Source organism: Apium graveolens, chromosome 5, assembly GCF_009905375.1.
Source record: "Apium graveolens cultivar Ventura chromosome 5, ASM990537v1, whole genome shotgun sequence".
NCBI classification, from domain to species: Eukaryota; Viridiplantae; Streptophyta; class Magnoliopsida; order Apiales; family Apiaceae; genus Apium; species Apium graveolens.
Genome location: NC_133651.1, coordinates 286,557,803 through 286,565,697, shown reverse-complemented (window position 1 = coordinate 286,565,697; position 7,895 = coordinate 286,557,803). Strand labels below are relative to the sequence as shown.

The 7,895-nt window shown below is 42.6% G+C and overlaps 1 non-coding gene across 1 annotated transcript; it reads right to left on the bottom strand.

Annotated features, from left to right (window-relative positions):
- Positions 1–4,622: 4,622 nt before the first annotated feature.
- LOC141662630 (small nucleolar RNA R71) lies at positions 4,623–4,729 on the bottom strand. The gene has a single exon (XR_012550736.1). It is a non-coding gene; the product is annotated as a small nucleolar RNA R71 (small nucleolar RNA).
- Between the last annotated feature and the right edge of the window lie 3,166 nt (positions 4,730–7,895).

The window sequence follows — 7,895 nt, the reverse complement described above, 5'->3', positions numbered from 1 at the left end:
ATTTTTATTATAAGGGAATATTATGATGATAGGGAATAAATAAATCCTGATTACGTAATTAAATATTGCATTAATTACACGTGATTTGGGCTACAAGGCCCAATAAGAAAATGTATGACATTCAGACCAAAAAGGTTAACACATTGATCAGGCCCGATGGACCAGATCAGGCCCGATGGAACAAAGAAGACCCAAAACCCTGAATATTAATTAATTTCGTAATTAATTAATAAGGGGAAAATCAGCTATTAAGAAGAGTCCCAATAAGGACATAAATCCTTGTAGATTAGCCTCCAAGGGACCTAGAAGGATAAGGAATCAGTTTCCTACCACTTAGGACTCCAAAGTCCATTCTAATTATGAGACTTGACTCCCAAGTCTCCTATACCAAGTCCAATTCAAGGACTCCCAAAATCTATATAAGAGGCCTCACCCCACAAATCAGAACTACGTTTTTTGACTTGATCCTTGATAATCAGCAAGGTAAGTAGGCATCTTGTTAAGGCAGATTGAGTCACGAAGCACAAGAGCAGTCAAATCGAGCCACGAAGCTCACGTTCTTTAGTAATAAACACAACAATTATATACCTTAGTTTTTAATCCATAACATTTGGTGTCGTCTGTGGGAAAGCACAACAACAACCATGGCGAGAACACGGAGAACAATTAGAGCCCTTGAAGGAGGAACACTAGCGGAGACAACTCAAGTGATTTCGTCAACCGTGGAGGTACCTCCTCATTCAACTTATACAACCACCCAAGGAGAAGCCCAGATAGGGGCAACTGAACGTCAGCCACAAGGGACGATTCCCTCGGCTACTCAAGGTACGAATCCCTAAATTCAACAACTACATGCACCTGTGAATTCGCGACCAATTGTGTATGAGTATTCAACTGTTGTGACTACTAACCCCCCATATGGGATGCCCCTTTACCCCGAGGTTGGAGGAAGCGGACAAGCTGGGCGGAGTGAAGCACGAGGGAGATCGCCCCCCTATATACAAGGTTTGGCTCCTATCCATGAGGATCAGGAATTTTCTGGTCCTTAACCTGAGAGAGACTCTGAATCTTCAGATGATGAAGTGGCCCCCAGAAGGAGGCGTGCTGGCAAAGAGCCGATGGTTGATGGTCATCAACGTCCTAGGAGCACCCAAGGGACGAATTCCCAAGAAGTGCAAGAAAGGATCAGGGCTCATGAAGCTGAGATTCAAAGGCTGAAGCGCGACTTGGAGGCATACCAGAACACCAGACCCCCACTACCTCTAAGGGGGGGAATCCTCGCTCTATCATAGACCTGGATGGTCCAACACAGAGAAGGGCTGTTGTCCCAAGGGCTGATCCAAGCAATCTTCTTCCCCTTGGAGATCCTGATGATCCTACCCCACCATTCACTGAAGAAATAATGAATGCCCATATCTCAAAGATGTTCAAGATGCCCACTATCAAAGCTTATGATGGCACTGGAGATCCCATCAATCATGTCAGGACATTCTCTAATGGATTGTTACTACAGCCCGTAAATCACGTTATTAAGTGTCGGGCCTTTCCTCAAAACTCTGTCGGGTATGGCTCAAAGATGGTATAGTCGTTTGCCTCCAAACTCTATTGGGTCCTTTAGAGAATTAAGTCAGGCTTTTATTAAGCAGTTCATCAGTGGGAGAGTGCATGAAAAATTTTTAGCATCCCTCATTAGCATTGTGCAGGGAGCAAAGGAATCCTTAAGTGACTACCTGAATTGTTTCACGAAAGAAGCTTTAAAAGTCCCGAACCTTGATGACAAGGTAGCCATGATAGCACTACAACAGGGAACCTGGGATGAGTTTTTCAAAATGTCCTTGGCCAAACGCCCCTTGAAAGCATGTTGCAGCTCCAGGATAGGGCAGGGAAGTACATCAAGGTGGAAGAGAGTATGAGGAAGACAGTCGTGAGCAACGAGCCCGCTGGAGGCAAGAAGCGGATGACCGATCTGGAATACATCGCTAAGGACAAGTATCCAAGAACTGAGCAAAACCCTGACTCAACTCCGAAGAGAGGAGGACCTGGACAAAAATTCACTGAGTATGCTAAGCTGAATGCTCCAAGGAGCCAAATTTTAATGGAAATCGAGAAAGATCGAGATATTCGTTGGCCTAATCCCTTGAAGGCCGATCCTGCCAAGTTAGATAAGAGCAAGTATTGTAGATTTCACAAGGATGTTGGTCATGACACCGATGAGTGTAGGCAACTGAAAGATGAAATTGAGTTCCTTATTAGAAAAGGGGGATTGAACAAGTACACTGGAGATGGAGGAGACATGAGCAATAATGTGAGAAAAAACTTTGACGATCGAATAAGAGATCAAGGAGATCAGGGGCGAAATCCCCAACCTAGGGGACCGATAATAAATACAATCTTCGGAACCGTGACCCCGAGGGCCTATGATAAACACAATTTTTGGAGGACCAACTGCTGCTGGATTATCCAAGAACTCCAGGAAAGCGTATGCCCGAGAAGTGATAAGTGGCATTTTATACCACTTAGAACGTCTTAAAATGGCTTAAATTGGTGTCTTGAAATCAAGTATTTTGTGTATTTAATGCGTTTTTCTAGTGTTTATGCATTTCAGGGTATTAGTTACATTTCGGGGGAGGAATCATCAAGAATAAGCCTTGGCATGTGTTCACAATTGCGAGAGGAAAGGAATGGGCAGATTACGGCGAAGAAACGGAGCAAGCTTGGAATTTTTCCAGTAGGGTCCTGCGCACCCGCGCAGCAATTCTGAGCGGCCGCGCAGTAGCCTGCGCGCCCGCGCAGAAATACTGAGCGGCCGCGCAAGGTCGGGGAAAAAGCTGAATTATTTCAGACTTCTACTTCTGCGTGGCTTCCAACTTCTATGTAATCTGAGTTTTATGGGACTATTATATAGGTAGATTTGAGATGTTTTCATAGAGAGTATTAAGGAGATTATATTTTAGATTGTGTTTTACGCAAAAAGCGAAGGAGATAAGGAAGAAGACCGATTTAGCACACCGCAACGAAGAGGAAGCATATATTCTTGTGATTCTTGTTTCGTTGTAACGTTGGATGCTAGTTTTCTTGCTTTGACTTATTTACTCTTGTGACGTACTCTGTTTTAATATAATTAGTTTAGTTATTATTTTCTTGTGTTTGTTTATCATGATTTCATATGAACCCATGATGGCGATGAGTTCTATTATGGGCTAATCGTGATCATGGGGTTACAATGGATTTATTATGGAATTCTTTAGTTAATTGTTTAATACTTTAGTGTGTGATGATTGCATGATATCTAGTATTGGTTGCGCGTATTCGTCTTATGTGCGTCGCGAACATATAAGATAGGGTGTTAATCTCTTGTGAAGCGACGGTGGATCTTGAGATTTAGAACTTGCCATGCTAGCATAGGTTCATGTACGTTGTGCATGATTAGTGGGTAACTCTAACAGTTTTATTTGCCCTATGTAATCAAAAGGAATAACTTGTGGTTAAATCGTTATGTTGTCAATTTCTGTAGACATATAGGAACTCAACATAATTGATGACTATTCAACTTCTATCTTAATTGTGGATGCTTGGTAGAATGGTATTAGTACAATGAAAGTTGGCTTTTATCAGTTTCGTGTTATTCGATTAATGTCATCACTGTCACATGCTAAATGTAATAACAATGGCTATAGAAGGAAGTAATAATGAAGTTGTGATCTCATGAGTGTTTTATTATTGATAATTTGAAGTGTTAGTTAAGTGGTTAATTAAGTAGTTAATTATAGTTAATATTTGATCAACAATTTTAAGTGTTATTATCTTAACAATTAGAAGTAATCATACATTGGTGAGTGAGTTTAATTAGACAATAATTTAGTCTGAGTCTCTGAGGGAACGAACTAGAAAGTATTCTATATTACTTACGAACGCGTATACTTGCGTGAATATTAGTGCGTGTTTTCGCCCTAACAAGTTTTTGACGCCGCTGCCGGGGACTCGGCGTATTTGTTTAGTTTATGTACTTATCATCATTGGTCATTAGGACTCAGTGATTAGGACGTAGTAGTTACTTACTCTTTTCGGTTGTGTTTCAGGTACTTTAGCAAGCGTTTATGCAAACTCGTTCTCGTGCTCGTAAGAGGACTTTAGATACAACTGAGGAGACAGACGAAGTTCTTGATATTCCGGAAAAGTTAGATTTTGAGGATTCGGATTCAGGAACTGAGCAGAAAGAACCAGTAACCATGGGAGATTGTATTGTTCAAGCTGATCCAGCTCTTATGGATTTTTCTCGGCCTAAAATTGATGATATTCAGTCAAGCATCCTTCATCCGGCTATTCAAGCTAACACCTTTGAAATCAAGCCGGGCACTATTCAGATGGTGCAGAATTCTGTTTCTTTTGGAGGAGCGGCAACTGAAGACCCCAACATGCACATAAGAAATTTTGTCGAGATCTGCAGCACTTTTAAGTATAATGGCGTGACTGATGAGGCTATCAAGTTGAGGCTTTTCCCATTCTCACTGAGGGATAAGGCTAAAGACTGGTTACATTCTGAACCAGCTGGGTCCATCACTACGTGGCAAGATCTTGCGCAAAAGTTTCTGGTAAAGTTTTATCCAATGGCAAAGACTGCTGCTATGAGGAGTGCTCTTACTCAGTTTGCGCAGCAACCTACAGAATCTATGTGCGAGGCTTGGGAACGCTACAAGGAAATGTTGAGAAAATGTCCACATCATGGAATGCCGGATTGGATGGTAATCACTGGTTTTTATAATGGTTTGGGGGCCCAATCTCGGCCCATGCTCGATGCAGCAGCTGGAGGCGCCTTATGGGCTAAAAGCTATACTGAGGCATATAATCTTATAGAGACGATGGCTGCAAATGAGCATCAAAACCCAACTCAGAGGATGACGTCAGGCAAGGTCGCAGGTATTCTGGAAGTTGATGCAGCCACCGCTATTGCAGCCCAGCTCCAAGCGCTATCAATGAAGGTTGATTCTCTGGCTACGTATGGAGTTAATCAAATAGCTATGGTTTGTGAGCTTTGTGCAGGTTCTCATGCTACGGATCAGTGTTCTCTTGTCAACGAATCTGTTCAGTATGTGAATAATTATCAGCGACAACAGCAGCCTGTGCCAGCGACCTATCATCCTAATAACAGAAATCATCCAAATTTCAGCTGGGGGAATAATCAGAATGCTATTCAGCCACCATATCAGCAAGGGGTGAGTAAACAGTTTAACCCACCTGGATTCTAGCAACCACAGCAGAATGCTACAAGGCAATCATATCCTCAACAGGGAAGTGCAGCTGCACCTACTAGTGCTGATTTTGAGGAACTTAAGCTGTTGTGCAAGAGTCAGGCGGTTTCTATCAAGACCTTGGAAAATCAAATCGGTCAATTAGCCAATGCAGTGCTCAATCGTCAACCTGGCACTCTTCCCAGTGACACGGAAGTACCAGGCAGGAAGGAAGCTAAAGAGCAAGTCAAGGCTATTACCTTAAGGTCTGGAAAAGTAGCTGAGGATGAAAAGGCAAAAGAAGTAGAAGCTGAAGTTAGAGATAAAGAATCTAAGAAAAAGGAGAAAGCGGTGGAACCAAGGAAGACTACTGTTGAACACACTCTGCCTGAGGCTAATACAGGGGAGAAACAGCTCTATCCTCCACCACCTTTTCCTAAGAGATTGCAGCAACAAAAGCTGGATAGACAGTTCGGGAAGTTTCTGGAGGTGTTCAAGAAACTTCACATCAATATACCTTTCGCTGAGGCTCTGGAACAAATGCCTAGTTATGCGAAGTTTATAAAGACTATTCTTTCAAGGAAGGTGAAACTGGATGACCTTGAAACCGTTGCTCTCACGGAAGAATGCAGCGTGGTTCTGCAACAAAAGTTACCACCAAAACTGAAAGATCCAGGAAGCTTCACCATTCCTTGCACCATTGGCAATCTAACTTTTGACAAGTGCCTTTGTGATTTGGGAGCAAGCATTAATCTGATGCCCTTGTCGATCTTTAAAAAGCTGGATCTGCCTGATCCAAAACCCACATACATGTCGCTACAATTGGCGGACCGTTCCATTACTTACCCAAGGGGCATCGTTGAGGATGTGCTCGTCAAGGTGGATAAGCTCTTCTTTCCAGCAGATTTTGTTATTCTGGATTTTGAGGAAGATAAGAAGATTCCCATAATCTTGGGGAGGCCTTTCTTGGCTACTGGCCGTACCTTGATAGATGTGCAAAAAGGGGAACTTACTATGCGGGTCCAAGATCAGGATGTGACCTTCAACGTATTCAAGGCAATGAAATTCCCTACAGAAGATGAGGAGTGCTTAAAAGTGGATGTGATTGATTCCGCGGTTACTTCGGAACTCGAGCACATGCTAATGTCTGATGCATTGGAAAAGGCCTTAGTGGGGGAATTTGACAGTGATGATGAAGATAGCAACGAGCAATTACAATATCTGAACGCTTCTCCCTGGAAGCGAAAGTTGGACATACCATTTGAATCTCTTGGTACTTCTGACCTTAAGAATGCTGAAGGGAAGCTCAAACCATCAATAGAGGAAGCACCTACCTTGGAGCTCAAACCACTACCTAAACACTTGAGGTATGCTTTTTTAGGTGATTCATCTACGTTACCTGTTATTATTTCAGCTGACCTTTCAGGTAGTGAGGAAGACAAGCTCTTAAGGATTTTGAGAGAATTCAAATCGGCTATAGGATGGACCATAGCAGACATCAAGGGGATAAGTCCTTCATATTGTATGCATAAAATTCTGCTAGAGGAAGGTAGTAAGCCAACTGTGGAACAGCAACGAAGACTGAATCCCATCATGAAGGAGGTGGTGAAGAAAGAAATTCTGAAATGGCTAGATGCAGGCATCATTTATCCTATTTCTGACAGCTCGTGGGTAAGCCCCGTACAATGTGTACCTAAGAAAGGAGGTATCACTGTGGTCGCAAATGAAAAGAATGAGCTCATCCCTACTCGAACAGTTACAGGATGGAGAGTATGCATGGATTATAGGAAATTGAACAAAGCCACAAGGAAGGATCACTTTCCTCTTCCATTTATTGATCAAATGCTTGACAGATTGGCGGGACATGAGTATTTTTGTCTTCTGGATGGTTATTCTGGGTATAATCAGATTTGTATTGCACCAGAGGATCAGGAAAAGACTACCTTCACTTGTCCATTTGGCACATTTGCTTTTCGTAGAGTTTCGTTTGGGTTATGTGGCGCCCCGGCCACCTTTCAGAGATGTATGATGGCTATATTCTCTGACATGATTGGAAATAACGTCGAAGTGTTCATGGATGACTTCTCCGTCTTTGGACACTTATATGATGAATGTTTGAATAATCTGCGCGCCGTACTCAAAAGATGCGTGGAAACTAATTTGGTGCTTAATTGGGAGAAATGTCATTTTATGGTGCGTGAAGGCATTATCCTTGGGCATAAGGTCTCTAGCAAGGGTCTGGAGGTGGACAAGGCCAAGGTGGGAGTCATTGAAAATCTTCCCCCACCCAATTCTGTGAAAGGAATCCGTAGTTTTCTTGGTCATGCGGGTTTTTATCGGCGATTCATCAAGGACTTTTCAAAGATATCTAAGCCGTTGTGCAAATTGCTTGAGAAAGATGTGCCTTTCAAATTTGATGATGAATGTTTAGCAGCATTCGAGACTCTCAAGAAGAGTTTGATCACTGCACCAGTTATTACAGCACCAGATTGGACAGAACCGTTTGAGATGATGTGTGATGCGAGTGATTATGCGGTAGGTGCAGTTCTGGGACAGCGCAAGAAAAATCTCTTCCATGTGGTCTACTATGCGAGTAAGACTTTAAATGGTGCCCAATTGAACTACACCACTACTGAGAAGGAGCTTTTGGCTATAGTCTTTGGCTTT